Here is a 16417-nt window from a genome sequence, read left to right as displayed (position 1 = left end):
GATTCCTGACTTCCTCTTTGCAGTGGCACAGGACAGACTCACTGACCTGCCTCATTGGGAAGACTGTCCCAACCTTAAGTCACACCTCCTTAGCCCTTTGTGGTGACTTCTTTCTCTAAGACCCCTCTTCTTCCCAGCATTTGATTTGGCCCCTCGGTGCCCATGTGGTGACTTCCAAGCTCCAGCAAAATCATTCATGATTCTGTTCTCCAACATTGTCTTCTGTCACTTTCTACCTCCAACTTTATGCCTTGGTTTAAGTGGACAAAACAGATCTTTCACAGCTCTCTCCAGGTCAGGCCTGTCTATAAAACCTGTCCATAAAACCGTCCCACTCTTTGTCTTGGTCAGTCCTCTTCATCTTTCAAGCCCGAGTATCAGAATTGTCTCCTCAAGAAGCGGTCTGTGCGTCTCCGATTTGAGATAAATGCTTTCTCTTTATTCTCTTGCAGGCATTTTGTGCATATTTTTAGCAGAGCCTTTTCCAAATTCATTTAATTGATGTTTATGTCTGCTTTCCCACTAGGCTTCTTGTGGACAGAGACCATTCCTTACTCATTTTTAATCTCCAGAAGCTCCCACATAGTGGGCTCTTAACAAATGTTCATTGAGCGGTAGGTTTTGGCCCGCAGATATGCTCCCAGTACAAAGGATGTGTCTGTTCATAGGTCTTCAGATGCCTCGTGCTTCAGATGGGTCCTGTGCCCTTTTTAGTATCTCCACTTTTTAGCTGGCCCCTGCCTTTTGAGTTTTTCACTCGTGCAGGCATACTTTTTTGTGGCTTTCTTAACTGTTACAAGTGACCATATCTCTTGGTTTCTTTGGTATCGTATAGACCTGAGTTTTTGATTTTGTTTTTTTTGCAGTAGACTGAAAATTACTGCTGAATACTCAGTTCCTCCTACAGCAAAGCTCTCTGAAAGAAGTATGTCCAGTTTACGAATTATTGTATGCAGTTGAGATCCGACTTATCTCTCTAAAGCGACAAAGCAACCGGTTCTTTTTCCTTTGTTCAGCAGGTAACCTACTGATTCTCCACATCACCCATGTCTAAAAAAAACCTCATGCTCTAAATCATAGTAAGATTTGGAGTTTTTGAAAGTGAAGTCTTTACTCCCCAAGAACGTTTAATCAGTCAAATTGGGCACATAAAGTTGGGTATATCATTTCTAGCAGAGTTTTGGAACTTACTCCTGGCCTACATCTCAAGCTCCCTGGAAACTAAGATTTGTATACACACATGCGTGGTACTTGGTGCCAGAGAAATTTTGGATGAGGCAAAGCAGCCCGGTGACTTCCTTTGGGAGTTAGTTCCACTTTGGAGTAGTGCCCAGCGAGGGTCTTTGCCAGGAAGTAATTTCGCTGCGGGGGAAAGATTCCTCCATAATCGGCACAGTCTTTATGAAGAAACCAAGCCCACTGCTTAGGCATCCTCTGTCTTGCTCTGAGACTGCAAACAGACAGCTAATTTGGCAGGATGTGGAAGCTTTCACAGCTTCTCAGAAGTGCTCTAAGCAAAATTATATACATTCCAAATTCATTTCAGTCTTGAAAATAAAGAGATTTTCACTTGTGCATTAGCATCCTTTAAGCAATAACCAGTGGTGAGTTGATTTACATGGGTATATTTGAATAATTGAATTCTGAAGACGAGAAACATCTGGCTTTCAAATCCATTCGGACCAAAAAATATCCAAATCAAAAATCAGACATGTATTTGGTAAGCCATCCAAGAAGCTTCATGGAGTGTGGCATTGCAAGCTGGGGTTTGGCTGGCATCAGGGCCGCTGCAGACCTCGGTAGCTGGGAAGGCTCCTAAGTGGGGATGGTCTGAAGTCATCAGAAATCAAGAAATGAAGACAGACAAGTGAAAATTATTTTCAGTCTAACGTTTTAACATGTTCATTATGGAAAACTTAGAAATTATAAACAAGCAAAAAAGAACTTACTGCATAGTCAACATGCCGCTGCATATTTGTCTCTACCCCTGGCTGTTCCACTGTGTAGCCATTTCTGTCTTTGTGTATGTATGTGGATACTCTTTTATACACACACACTTATATATTATTTATATGTGTTCTTTAACCAGGACGGGTTCATGAAGAGTTTTTGCACTTATTCACCTTTTCTTTTCATAAATATTTTCCTACATTATTTTAATGACCACGTGATATTGCATTCCTTGGGTATTCTGTGCCTTACTTCTTGTCTGTTGGTAGGCATTTTGTCTAGTGTTAAGTTATCACAAACAATTGGGGTGAACATATATGTAGCAGGTAAATCTTTTTGTTTCTCCATGATTACTTCCACAGGGGGAAAAAAAGTAGAGATGGAATTAGTAGGCCAGAAATGTAAATAGTTTTTTTTGTTTGTTTGTTTATTGGTTTCTTTTATTTCATTTCGTTTCATTTCATTTCATTTTTTATTGTTTATTTTTTATTTTAGAGAAAGAGGGAGAGAGTGTTGGGGAGAAGGGCAGAGGGAGAGAGAGAGAATCTCAGGCAGGTTCCATGCTTTGCACAGAGCCTGACATGTGGCTCGATCCCATGACTCTGGGATCATGACCTGAGCTGAATTCAAGAGTTGGACGCTCAACTGGCTGAGCCACCCGGGTGCCTCTGGAAATGTAAATAGTTTTAAGGCCCTTGATAAGTGTTGACAAATTGCTCTATAGAATGGTTGCACATATCACCACCATTTTCTACCAGTACTGTAGGAGAGTTTCCAATTGCATACAAACTAGAAAGAGATCCTCTTGAAGTATAGAATACCAATATGAATACACCTTCTTGAGTGTAGCTGTAAGCTGTCTTCATAGGAACTAGATTCTGGGGAATCCTGCTAACGGTGGCTCTCTCTGGAAGCATGTCCTGGGCATCCTAATCATCACCAAGGATTCATCAAGGACCTAGTTTGTCCTGTGTGGAGCTTCATGCTGTACTAGAATGCTATATGTACTTAGCTCCAGCCTTCCTGGCCCTTTCAAGTCAAAAGTAGGGATGACAAATTAGAACGTAAAGCTGGAAGGAAGTAGATTCTGAATGAAGAATTCTGGGATTTGTATCAAAAAGCCAGAGGCACCAAGATGGCAGTGAGGACGTCTCACTGGCTGACAACAATCGTATGGAAAAAAAGTACAGTTGATCCTTAAACAATATGGGTTGTTCTTCAAACAGTACACATCCATTTGTATGCAGATTTTTTATTTTTTTCCTCTTAAAAAATTTATTTTAATTTTTATTTATTTATGAGAGATAAAGAGAGAGAATGTGAATGGGGGAGGGGCAGAGAGAGAGGGAGACACAGAATCTGAAGCAGGCTCCAGGCTCCGAGCCATCAGCACAGAGCCCGACGCAGGGCTCCAACTCATGAGCTGTGAGATCATGACCTGAGCTGAAGTTGGATGCTTAACCAACTGAACCACCCAGGTTCCCCATGTAAATTTTTTCAATAAATACAGTACACTACTGTGAATGTATTTCTTCTTCCTTATGATCTTAATATTTTCTCTAGCTTATTATAAGAATACTGTACATAACACATATAAGATTCAAAATATGTGTTAGTTGAATTTATGATACCAATAAGACCTCTGGTCAACAGTAGACTATTAGTTAAGTTTTGGGGGAGTGAAAAGTTATATGTGGACTTTCAACTGTGTGATTTTTGACTGCATTGTTCAAGGGTCAGTTGTAGTTTCATTTTCTTTCCCATCTGCAGCCCCTTTCCTATTTCTTCCATATGTCCTCCCTCCCCATTTCCTGCCTTCAGCTGAAAAAATAAATACATCACATTAGAGAGAAAGTATGGAGACCTCAATAATATGGTTACATCCTGTTGTACTGAGCCTTAGCCTCACTGTGGATCACTGTAAGCTTCCAGAAAACAGTCACAGAATCTAATGTGTTGTTCACTCAGTGCCCAGCATCGTACCTGAAACTTAACAGACATCTGATCAATGTGAGCAAAGTGAATTCACTTTCCCCCCTTAATTCATACCAGTGTGGAAGGGGCTTCCGAAACAGAATCTGGTAATGGCTGGATATACTCTTGATGAGATTTGCATCTTCAGGTGAGACCAGGGTCTCCACTATATCTCCTGAGAGAGAAGGTCACATTGCCTGTGAATACAGTGCCCTGCTAGCTCCACCTTTCTCTCTTCTCTCTACTTTCCGGTACTTTATCAATTCTCAATTCTTTTATCTTTTTTTTTTTTCTTGCTGACCTTGAGCATGGAAGTTTTATGCATGTAGTTGGCAATATTTATGTTGCTGCTGATTTGGTAGTTAGCCTGCATTTTAGTTGATGTTTATTTACTGTGTTTGTCTCTGCTGGTTTATTTTATCAGGCCTTGCCATTTCTCAAAAGTTTGCTTCGCTGCAAGGCTGATTTCTTCTCCAGTTTTTGGTCTCATTTGTCTTGCTCTTTTATGGACCATTTACTAACTTCACAGTTGCTCTAGAGTGCCTTAAATAGCTTGTTAAGATACAGTCTTGGGGACCATGTGATGAAAGTGGGCTTCTTCCTTCCACTAATGGAGATTAGTGTTAATTACTGACTTTTGGGGTTTTTTTGTTTTGTTTTTTTGTCCTTGAATGGTATTCCACTGTGAACCACTTTAAGCGATGAGCTTCCTGTGTTTTCTGTTTTCAAAGTAGGCAGAAAGATGAGCTGTAAATTCAAAGAACAATCTGTCTTTATTCAGTTACCTTAGATTTGCATTGTCTGAGTAGCAGGCTGCATTTCCTCTTCCTTCATTTGATAATTGCACAGTTGAAAGCTGAACTGTAAAGGTCAGCTGGGGAAATGAGACTTTTCCTGGTGAAATGGTGAATGGTAGTTGTGGGCAAGGATGGAAGATAGCAGATTTCCTTAGTCCTACATGGCAGCATGATTTGCCTTTGAAGATCCATGTTGTATTCACTTGACTACATGCCACGAGCTCTCCATAATTTGTTAACTCATTTGATGAGAGCTTCTTGCTGGTTCAGTCAAGGGTTCCAGTTGTACGTATCCATTCTTGCTTCTGGGTCTTTTTGTACATGCTGTTTCCTTCTGGAGCACTCATCCATGTGTCCACCAGTTCCCCGTGTGGCCGAATCCTACATAGTCTCTAAGATCCCAATTTATTTTATTTTTTATTTATTTTTTATTATTTTATTATTATTTTAAAATATAACTTATTGTCAAATTGGTTTCTATACAACACCCAGTGTTCATCCCAGCAAGTGCCCTCCTCCCCGCCCATCACCCACTTTCCCCTCTCCCCCACCCTGTCAACCCTCAGTTTGTTCTCGGTATCCAAGAGTCTCTTATCTAAGATCCCAATTTAAATGTTGCTTCTTCAAAAAGGCCCTGCCAACCTCCCATTTGAATTTCATCTCCTTAGCTATTCACTGAAAGCATCCTCTGTCTTTCCTTGGTAGCATTTGAAATAGTTGGTAATTGTGTCTCTTGGTCAACTGTCTACTCTTGGTCTATGTATTTAGTAGTAAGTGAAAGGGTCTGATTTTCTTGATACTGTGTCCCTGCTCCAAGTAGGTGTTTGAGAAATAATTGTTGATAGAATGTGTGTGTGAATTGTTGTGCCCTGACAAGGCAGTTTCATCCCCTTCTTCTATCACAGACCATAATTCTAACCTTGAGAAGCTGCGCCCACATCAGTGACCTTATGATCTAGTCAGGTTAGTCATCATTGTCGTTGGATAAAATGGAAATGAACCAGAGATTCATAGAAGCAAAAAGGAAGTAAAATGGTTGCTATAATCATGGTAGATTAAGAAAAAAATTTGAAACAGGTAGTTTGTCTCATTATAAATGGAAATGCTTGTTACAAAAAAGGAAAACATTCAGAAATGAATAAGGTAATCACAAGCATTCACAATCCTCCCACCAAAAAATAATGATTGGTTTATGTTTGTAATATTTACTTAGATTTATAGTATATGTGTTTTAATTGTACATCAGATATTGTAATTATGCATTATAATGATTACTTAAAAAAACAAATTGAGATCAAACTAGATATACAGTTCTATATCCTGCTTTTTCTTTTAACATTTTATTGTGAACTTTTCCTCATGCCATTGAAGACAAGTCTTCATTCTGTTTATATCATAATTGTAATTCTTGCTTAATCGTAGAGGACTTTTGGAACCCCTCCCCCCCCCCATAAATTGTTGCAATTAATCCACTTATGTAAATCTTTCCCACTTTTTTTTTCTTTTGTCAGCTACATCCGCACTCCCTTGAATTCTGTATTTGATGGCAGCTACTGCTTACATTAAAGCAACAAGGGGAGGAATGAAGAGAGGTGTCAGAGAGAGAAATAAGGAAAGGAATGGTTGATGACCCAGACCATAAAAGGCATGACAGTAGAGAGCAGGGAGTGGGCACACAGGCCGGTGGAGGTACGGCAGGTTTTCCCAGGACTACTGCTCACCCCCAGCCTGAGACAGAGGCACGCAGTGCAAGCATTGCTTGTTCGGTGTGGTAGCATTTTGTCTTTCAGTGGGTGATATCAAAGAAGTACAAATGTGTAACGCAGATCTGTAACACTAAAGCCCTTCACTTCAGTGAAGGGAGAGGAGCTGTGGTGCATTTTAAGTCTTTCTCACATCTTCAACTTCCCTCTGTGCTCTCTGCTCTGCTGTGCCTCTTCCCTCTGCTCAGAAACAGGCACAGCTTTTCTGAAACGAACCCCTTCCTGGACGACCCGGTGTAGATGGCACCACACCGTTTTCTGTGTCCACTATCATGTACCTCTCCAGCATGTAATTGCTTACATTAATCATGGTGCATCTGTATTATCGAATTGCATGATATTAAACTATGTTAGACAGTAATCGTTAATGATCTGGGGACTTGTCGGAAGTATTCATTAAGAGGAAAAGGTTACAAAATGAACTCTGTTGTTGGCTCTCCTCTTGTGTGTATTATGTGTGGCTGTGGAGGCTAAAGGCTGTAGGCCGGGATGGATCATGGGGATTGTATCAGTAAGTGTTTTACTTACTTGTATTTTGTACATTTGCTACAGTTAGTGAACTTTCATCTTGAGAAGGGTGGGAAGCACCAAAAGTTGTTACTTCTTATGGCAAAGGGAGCTCTGCATTGGCTGATACCGTCAGTAGTCCTTGTCCAGGGATTCTATGGCTATGTCATTGGGGTCTGGCTCTGAGCCTCTTGTACCTGACTTCAAAGCACTACTCATAGCAGCCATTGGTTGAATGCCTACTATTTGCCTCACAGAAGGCCCTCAGGATACACAGTCAATTAAGGCGGGTCTCTTTCCTTAAGGAACCTTGGTGGACAGGGCTCTGTCTGCCCTCTGACCTGTAAGGCTCTGTGTGGTTTTGGTGGTTTTGGCTCTGGCTCCCTCTTGGGCCATAGTTGCTCTCATACCGTCACTATCTCCCGGTTCCATATGCTCTTGCCATGCTGGTCTTGCTGTGCTCCCAGCATGCCACACACGTTGTCTTCTGGTCATTGGCCTGGCTTCCCACTCGTGTTGGCACCAGATACATCCTCATGGTTACTTCTTCCACTTAGCTCTCTCCTAAATGTCACCTTCTCTTTGTACCCTCTCTCTGGTCTTCATTTTTTTTTTCATAACCCTTATCGCATAACATACTCATTGTTAGTTAGCTGTCCTACTCACTAGAATGGAGGGTTTATAATGGCAGGGACTTAGTTTCCTTTGCTGAACCCATAGTGCCAGTGCCCTGGCACATGGACGCCATATTGAACAGATGAATTATTGGCTGTGTGAACTACTGGTTCCTGTTTTTTTGTACCCAGTGTCTTGGGTAGAGGACTACACAGGGGTGGGAGGAAAGGTTGCCCACGGAGGTGCTCCCCAGAGTGTCAGCTTAACTTTTGACATTCTGTCCACGGTCTACCTTTTGGGTTCTATTTCTTCTCATCACTTCTTTATTTGTTCTGAGCAATAGCCAGGTGTGCCCTTTACTGCTTCCTTTGCTTGCATCTTTTGTCTTTCTTCTCCTGTTTTTCTTCAACTAGATTTCCCCCCACTCACCACACTACGCCCGTTGTTATTCTGTCCATCTGTCAAGGCCCAACTTGACAGCAGTTCCTCTGCTAGGCATCCTCTCGTCCCTGCAGCTATAAATGCTCTCCCTCCAACCCATCTCCTGTTAAAAATGGAACTTTCTCGGGTTCATCATGTGCTGTGATTGATATGCATGCACATTTTATTTCACTTATAATCTACTCTTAAGATGCAAAGGCACTTTATCTATTCAGTATTGCCCTTGTACATGTTAGGTGTTGATTAACATTTATTGGTGATGTGGCATTCATGGCTGAATCAGGTGGCAGGAAAATCACCTGAGGTACACTATTCTGGGTCCAACAGGGAGAGGTGCATTTTGGAATGATAAACCATTGTCAACTTCTGGGAGGCTGTTTCTGGGGTAAAAGTTACCCTAGTTCAATTGAGGAGGTAAGGTGGAATTGCAGTGTCAAAGTGAGAATGGAGGAGGCGTAGGAGGAGGTGAGCTTTACTCTTGGCTCCTCTAAAGAAGAGGTCACCTTGGACCTCCCTCTACTACTCTCTGGGCCTCAGTCTCTTGGCCTATAAAATAGTGGGGGGAGAAGAGTGTAGGGTGTGTGCCAAGTTGAATGAACAATCTCTTGAGTCTCCATGTAGTCGTAACCACATGTGATCTTGCAGCTCGATCAGGTAGGTCTCCAGGGTTTAACATCTGGTTCTGGCTGAGTTTATTGGAGCGAGTTTTACCACTGTTATGAGAAATAGGCTGGGGAGAAAACTCACTTAAAATGCTTTTAGTATAGAATTTTACTTTTTTTTTTTTTTTTTTTTTTCAAAAACAATCTTTGTTTCTTTGGGCACTTTCCATTTGCAATACAAAAGGCTTAAGACTGGCTCCTGAAAGTCTTTTCTGAGTACTTTCTAGACTAGGGATTTGAAAGTTTATTAGAAAACCATTCCCAGAGTACTAGGGATATTTGTGTTATAAACTCTGACTTCTAACTAAAAGGGGTTTAATTTCACAACCTCCTAGATTAAATTGCATTGTGAGACCCTCATTTTGATATATACACCTTGAATTGCAGTTGTATGTAAGTCACTGTATTACAGGCTATACAATGATTTGGGAGGAAAAAAGGGAAATGGGGAGGAGTGGCGTAGCAATTCTACTGTCTCTACAAAGCAACGATTCTTAGCTTTCTTTTTATTTATTTATTTATTTTTGAGAGAGAGTGAGAGTGTGTGCTGGAGCACCTGTGCCTGTGAGTGGAGGAGGAGCAGAGAGAAGGGAACAGAGGATTTGAAGTGGGCTGTATGCTGACAGCAGAGAACCCAATGTGGGCCTGATGTGGGCTGGAACCCAGAAACCGTGAGATCATGACCTGAACTGAAGTCGGACACTCGACTGACTGAGCCACCCAGGCACCCCTACTTTTAGCTTCCTTATAAAAGTCTCTAATGATGCACATAGGAAAGACCTCAGAGCCTTTCCATGAAGAGACGGGGTCTGGATGAATGGCCAGGTTATTTCATGCATTTCCCTGTGCCTTCCTTGGGGTAGTCTCTGGTTTCTGCTCAGGAAGATTATTGGATAAAACCTGCATCAACTCCAGCACCCAAATCCAAACTTCCTCTTCAGTCTTTAAGATCCACCCCTATCTCTTTGGGAGTTTGTTCCTTTGTAGTGAGGTGGTTTGAAACTGGCTGGAAGTTCCTGAGAGTGGTAGGGTGGTAAGAAGGTCAGCCATTCTGGTCTCACTGTTACCAGAACTGTTGTTGAAACCTAATCCCTTGTGAAGGATCAGGGACAAGTGAGCCATCTTGCATGGAGTTCTGGTCTTTTCTAGCTGCTTTCCACCTGGCCCTTACCAGAATCTGGACTGCAGACTACCACCGTACATCCCTGGCAATGGGCCAGGAGTTCTTTAAGAAATGATGTATGCTTGATCAGAACCCAGCTACATAATTTGCAGGGTTCAGTGCATAGTGTAAACATGGGGCTTCTCATTCAAATAGGAAGAGTCTCAAGATGACGGCAGTAGACAGTGAATGCAGGACCCTGTGTGTCCTCACAGGTGGCACACCCATGGGGTCAAACCTATGAGAACCTAAAAATCACGTGGGGAAAATTCTGGCTTACCCATGGCCTAAGAATTTTCTTTCCCCTCACCTGTTCACGTACTTATGGAGAATGTCCATATGGGGGACTACCTTGCCTTCAGCTCACCTCCATTGTCAGGTCACTCCCTTCTAGTCATGCTGGGGCCTGGGGCTCAGCCTCAGTTACCTTCCACATCTGCCCCCCACCACAGCTGCCAGTACAAGTGTTGGCTGCACTTGAGTAGCTGTTTGCCTCCTTTTTGAAAGTGAAACGACATCAAAGACACAAAACTAATCACCCCTGGCATAACATAAGGACTCGGATATTTATGCCTTCAGTTCATTTAAATTTTTCTTTTTCTTTCTTTTTTTTGATAATTACAGTCTCACTTTCAATGTCATGGTGTGAACTGAGAAATTCCCACCCCCTTGCTTTTTCACTGCCGATGATAACAGGAATATAAATTGCAAGATGTGCAATTATACCTAAAAATGCTAGATGTCTTTTTAATGCAAAAAAAAAAAAGCCCTTTCTCATAAAAATAGATTGTATGCTGCTTTTTTTGTTGGACCTAACGCAGTATGTGTACTTCCAAATGTCATTTTAAAATGCTAAAAACAGCTGCAAAAATTACATCCTTTTGTGGTTTTCCTTTTAATTGTAACATTTAGGAAATTAGCATTTGGGGCCAAGATAATTCCAGTAAAATAAGATAGTGAATTACAATTATTTAAAATGAAGCCACATTAAAATACAATTATAGTTGATATTCTTTCCCTGATATTAACACATTCACGTTTATCTTTCACAATCTCTTGAGGTTTGCTATTTGAAATAATTATCATTGATTAAGGAAAGAGGTGCATTTTAAAGTATGATTAGTAAATATGTAATATTTAATGGAAGTCATACAGTACCAGCAATAGCTAATTCACCTCGTATTTTGAAATATAGTTCTTGACTTTGTAATTATGACTCTCAGAATGGTTGGGACTTGGTTTTAAGTTAAGACTGAGCATCTTTATGTTTTGTTTTTGTTTTTTTTTAACTCTTATATTTTAGGAAAGAAGGGTCATTTGTTATCAAGGGCATTGCTTTTAGTAGAAAGCAGTCAAACTTTTTTGCCCATTTTAGAAAGAGACCACAGGAATGAATCCATACTTCTTCCTTATGAATTCAAATGGGAATCTTTCCCTGACTTCTTAACTCAGAACATTACATATCATTAGATGCCTCTCTTCAGGAGGGGTCAGACAGCCTCATTACATCTAAAGTTGACAGCTTCCGTTCGTCCAAGTTCTTTTCCTTTCCTTATCACAATCTGAAATGAGAACTTCTACCAAGGAGGAGCCAGGGTTCTCATCAGCCCAGAGACTCCGGTTCCCCTGAAGCTGCCCTCAGACCACCCTTCCCCTGCCCCACAGAGCTCTGATGTGTTCACTTATGGCACCTGCCTCTCCCAGCCTTTGCCCCTCCTTACTGTTGTCATCTAAACTTACTTTCTAAGCTTCACCATCTTTTTCAGTCCTGCTGTTATCTTGGGTGATTCTGTATGCATACTTATGGTTAAGTAAGCATATTTACTTCTTCAGCCTGGAGACTTCTTAGATTTCTTCATTTCACCTGTAAGAAGACTTGCTGCATCTCCACTTACTTCTCTGTCCAGTCAAGTTTTCATCCCCAACACTTGAGCTGTCCTCTTCCCAAGTCCTCAGATGGTCCTTTGGTTCTTTCACTTGTTGGAGACCCACCTGGTTCCATTGAATTTTCTCCCTGCCCTGAGCCTGTATCTGATATCTCAGCCCAATGCTATGAGAGAAAGCCATGTCAACACAGAGATGGGCACCTCTGTAAATTAATGATCCCTAGGCTTGAGTGATGCCCACCCACCCACCCCCTTTTAGTTTGTTGTACTTATCAGTTCTCTTGTCCATTGGCCTTTTCAGGTATTACTAGTAATCTTCATGTTCTTTATGTCTCTAACCCCACCACCTTCCTCCTTATTCTTAGCAGAGGACCTTGCTTCTGACCTCACAGAGAATACAGAAGTCCTAAGAAACATCACCACCAAAGCCCATGTCTGCTTTGCTTTTGTCTTTTCCTCCATCCTTCCTGTCTCAATGGCTGAATTGCTCTTTGTCTTCTCCTACCTGTACTATGGATGCTGTAGGATTCATAGCTAATATTTGTTAACTGCTAAGTGCTCATTATATACTTCCATCGGATCCTCCACTCAGCAAGGACTAAGCTTATTCTCGAGTGTAGTTCCAGATGAGGAAATTAAGGCTTAGAGAGAAATTGTCCTGTGGTCTTATAGGAGCCAGGATTTGATCTGGGGTAGACTAATTCCAAAGCCCATGTTCTTAGCCATCGTTCTGTCCTTTCCTTCCAATTCCAGCTTAGGGGCCTCTATCCCCAATTTGTTTACATTCTGTCTCTTCTGGCTTGTTTATACCAGGGTTTAAATACGCACAAGTCTCTTCCAGCTTTTAAAATGAGGACCCATTCTCCTAAAACTACCACTTCCCCTTCATAACTAACATTACCGAGAACACTCTCTATTGTTCAGCCTCTGCTCTCCTCCCATTCAGTCCCAGTCCACTGCAGTCTGGCCCCAAACCCAGAAAAGCTCACTCCAAGTTTGCCAGTGACCTCCATGTTGCTAAGTTCAGTGAGTTCTCCTTGGGCCCTATCTTACTTGACTTTACTGGAGCATTTCATACTACTTTTCTCCCTTCCCTTTGCTTTCCTGTGCCCACTCTTTCCTAACCTTCTCTCTGTTTCTTTAACTGCTCCTTAGCCTCGTTCTCTGCCAGTCACTGTGGTATCCGTGGTCTTCCAGATTTGTCACTAAGCTCCTTTATTCTCATTCAATACATACATCCCGGGTAACCTCATCCGCTTTTGTGGTTTCAGTTGCAGTCTAGATGCTGGTGAATCCCAAGTCTGTATCTCCGTCCTTGACAATGGCCCGAGAGCTAGACCTTTGTATGTATCTCCCTGCCTGCTGGACATCTCATTTAGTAGAACTTTCTGGAGTCATTAGCTTCCACAAATGTATGAAATTGGGCTTACCTTCTCGAAGGCAGGACGGAGAAGAGGTGAAAATTGTGAGCTCTGGCGTCAGGATTGATTCTGCCTTTTACTAGTGATATGACCGTCCCTCACATGTCAAATGGGATAATGACGGCACCTACCTCACAGGGCCATTGCAAGAGTTAAATGCGAAGTCCTCAGAACCGGGCGTAGAGTGAATCTTCAGGGGACGGTGGCTGCTGCCCTCATCTTGGCCACCATGAGTACTAGCACTAGTGTGGCTGCCATTACGACTTCTGCCTCCCCCACTGGTTTGTCCCCAGTGCTCTTCTCCATCTCAGTGGATCCCAATACATATTATTAAATGACTCATGTGTTCACACCTGGAGACCTTTTAGCTCTTGCTTTCCCACCTCCTGTGTAATCCAGTCAGAAACCTGAGGGGCATCTTTGACTCTTCCTTTCTTTAATGTTTATTTTTGAGAGAGAGAGAGAGAGAGAGAGAGAGAGAGAGAGAGAGAGAATGAGTAGAAGAGGGGCAGAGAGAGAGGGAGACACACAGAATCTGAAGCAGGCTCCAGGCTCTGAGCTCTCAGCACAGAGCCCAGTGTGGGGCTCTAACTCACAAACCACAAGGTCATGACCTGAGCTGAAGTCTGATGCTTAACTGACTAAGCCACCCCAGCGCCCCAACTCTTTCTTTCTTATCACATGGGACTTTTCTGCCACCATCTTTAGGATCAAGTTCAGAGTCCTTAATATTTACTTTCCAAGGCCCTTCACCATCTTCCTTCTTGTTGTCCTATTAGGCTTTGGGTCTTGCCGCTTCCCCCACAGCAAGCCAAGATGTGGTTTTATTGACCTTCTCTTGAATTTCTATATCATGAATGAGGAAGAATGGCACAGCTTCGGTATAAGTTACCTCAGAAAGCTTGCCTTGATTCTAGGTACTACCAAATTCTGGGATCAGTACCCTGCTCTTGTATGTTATAACACTGTGTCCTTCCTGGCTTGCAACCTGTTGGGTGTTCACTTGTGTTTATTTGACTGTCACAGACTGGGAGTCTTGTGGAGGCAGGGACCACATCACTGATACAGGCTGTTATGTCTCATGTGCCCCCACCCTGTGCCTGGCACCATGCTCAATTAAAAAAAAAAAAAAGTAGGTGCTCAGAGCATCATGTTAGAGATGAAGATATTAAAACTCACATTTTATGACCTCTTGAGATGACACAGCTCAGTAGCAACAATTGCAGTGGTCAGTAGCCCAGGTTTTAGTGTATCAAACTTGGATTCAAGTTCTCCCTCTGCTACTTAACTTTTCTAAGCCTCAGTTTTTTGTTCTGTAAAATGGGGATGAGAAGCATGTCACCCTGGCAGGGTTGGGAGAACAGAGGAAGGGTATTGCCAGCTAAGAGCCTAGCCCAGCACCTGCCCCTGGTACACAGTCCTCAGGTGAGAGGATTTCATTCAAACCCAGGTCTCCCAACTCTCAGGGGAGCATTTGGTTTCGGACCACATGTCTGTGACATTGTCAGAGCAGTGTCTACTGTTGGTTACACTGGGCTGTTCATAGAAAGTAAAACTAGAGATTAAAGGCAGTTCCATTAGGGGAATTCTCTGGTTTTGAAAGTGTTTAATCTAATGATTCTTTTTGACCATGTAAATATTTCTAGGAAAGCTAAACTGTACTGAAGTCTAAAAAATACCTACTAGGAAACATTTTCAAGGTTCTGTTTATTGTTGTATAACAGAGAACAGTCACATATTAACTTTAATAAAACCTTATCCCTACTTAGTATAAAGGCATATGTGCTGAGCTTGGGGACTTGCAAATACCCTTTGTATATATTTATGTGATTGATTTCTCATGGATGGCAATGCCTACAGTCTACAGATTATTTTCATTTGATGGGAGGGTATGTACAACCCTAAATGACAAGTTTCAGGGAAGGTTTAAATCTTTTATTGTCTATCACAAATTGGAGCATTGCTCATGAATTGAGGGAGGCTGTTTTGGGAGTAGGCTGTCATGGGTTCAAATCCTGGCTCTTCCACATCTCACCATTATGACCTTGGACACGTTGTTTCACATACCTGAGCTCTGGGTTCCTTATCTGTAAGATGGAGAGACTTTGCTAACTTTAGGGTTTGCTGGGAAGACAAAGTAAGCTAACGTGGGTAAACGACCTAGCACAGCACTTAGTTCTGCTTATAAAAGACACCAGGCATCTTACTCTCAATGTCCGCTCAAATGAATAGGTAACACATCTATTTGGAATGTTTGTTAGCTCATTGTAAAGGTTACTTTTGCCAGCCTGGATTTGCATGTCATATGGGAAAGTTTGTGATGAATTTTTCCAGAGTTGAACTTTTTAGCTCTAACTGCCATTTACCACAGCAGGAAAATGTAGAAGTTTAAGAACTACAGTTCACACTGTTTCATAAGATTTCACACTGTGAAATCTTGTAGTCATTAAGACTTGTATTTGAGGAGGATCAACTTTTGTTATCAATAGATTAGCAAATTGTTTTAAAATTCTCAGTGACTAGCCCCCTTTATTCTGGTAATGCTGTGGTAAATCTGTCTACAATCTACGTAGCCCCAAGTAATTTCTGTATCCTAGAACTACTAGTCATAGGAAGATCTTGGTGGACTTCCCTGCGCTATAACCATCTACAAAGTAGTAAAAATATGAGTTTGACTACTGTCAGAATTATTATTGGTACTCAGTTATTATTAGTGCTGTCATGAGGGGAACATTGCAAACATAACACATCTAACTCCCTGGAGTCTTTGCTTCAAGCAATTTTTGGGAAATACGATATTTATAAAAAGAGACTTCAATGTGTGCATGGCTATTGGCTGTTAAGTACCTTACTGCTTTTTTCCTGATGTTTCCCCCAGTTAATTCTTTTCTTAATTGATGTCTGTGCTCTCTCTCTTTGTCTCTCACCTCTCTGGCAGTCTTTTCCCTATAAAAGGACCCATCTGTCTAAGGTAGAGATTCTCTATTTTATATACTCATCAGTGATTAAGCTGCATGGAGTAGACATGCTTATCATTTAGAAGTTTCCTTTAACCCTGCTTTTTCAATACATTCGTGCTTTGTTTGTTTTCCTTCAGGTCAAATATGTTCTTTTCAAGCCTGAATGCCAGCACCCAGAAGAATGTCTAATTTCTAATCATAGTCACAGAGCAAAGAAAACATTTTAAATTGCTAATCCATTGTAATTAAAAATAATGCTTAAAAAATGGATGCTCTTTC

The 16417-nt window shown here is 41.6% G+C and overlaps 1 protein-coding gene across 10 annotated transcripts in view; it reads left to right on the top strand.

The window, feature by feature from the left end:
- KIF16B (kinesin family member 16B) overlaps positions 1-16417 on the top strand; it is a 295283-nt gene that overhangs the window by 176853 nt on the left and 102013 nt on the right. The gene's annotated exons all lie outside the window — the stretch shown is intronic.

Source organism: Prionailurus viverrinus, chromosome A3 (genome assembly GCF_022837055.1).
Source record: "Prionailurus viverrinus isolate Anna chromosome A3, UM_Priviv_1.0, whole genome shotgun sequence".
NCBI lineage: Eukaryota > Metazoa > Chordata > Mammalia > Carnivora > Felidae > Prionailurus > Prionailurus viverrinus.
This window is presented reverse-complemented; position numbering and strand designations above follow the sequence as displayed.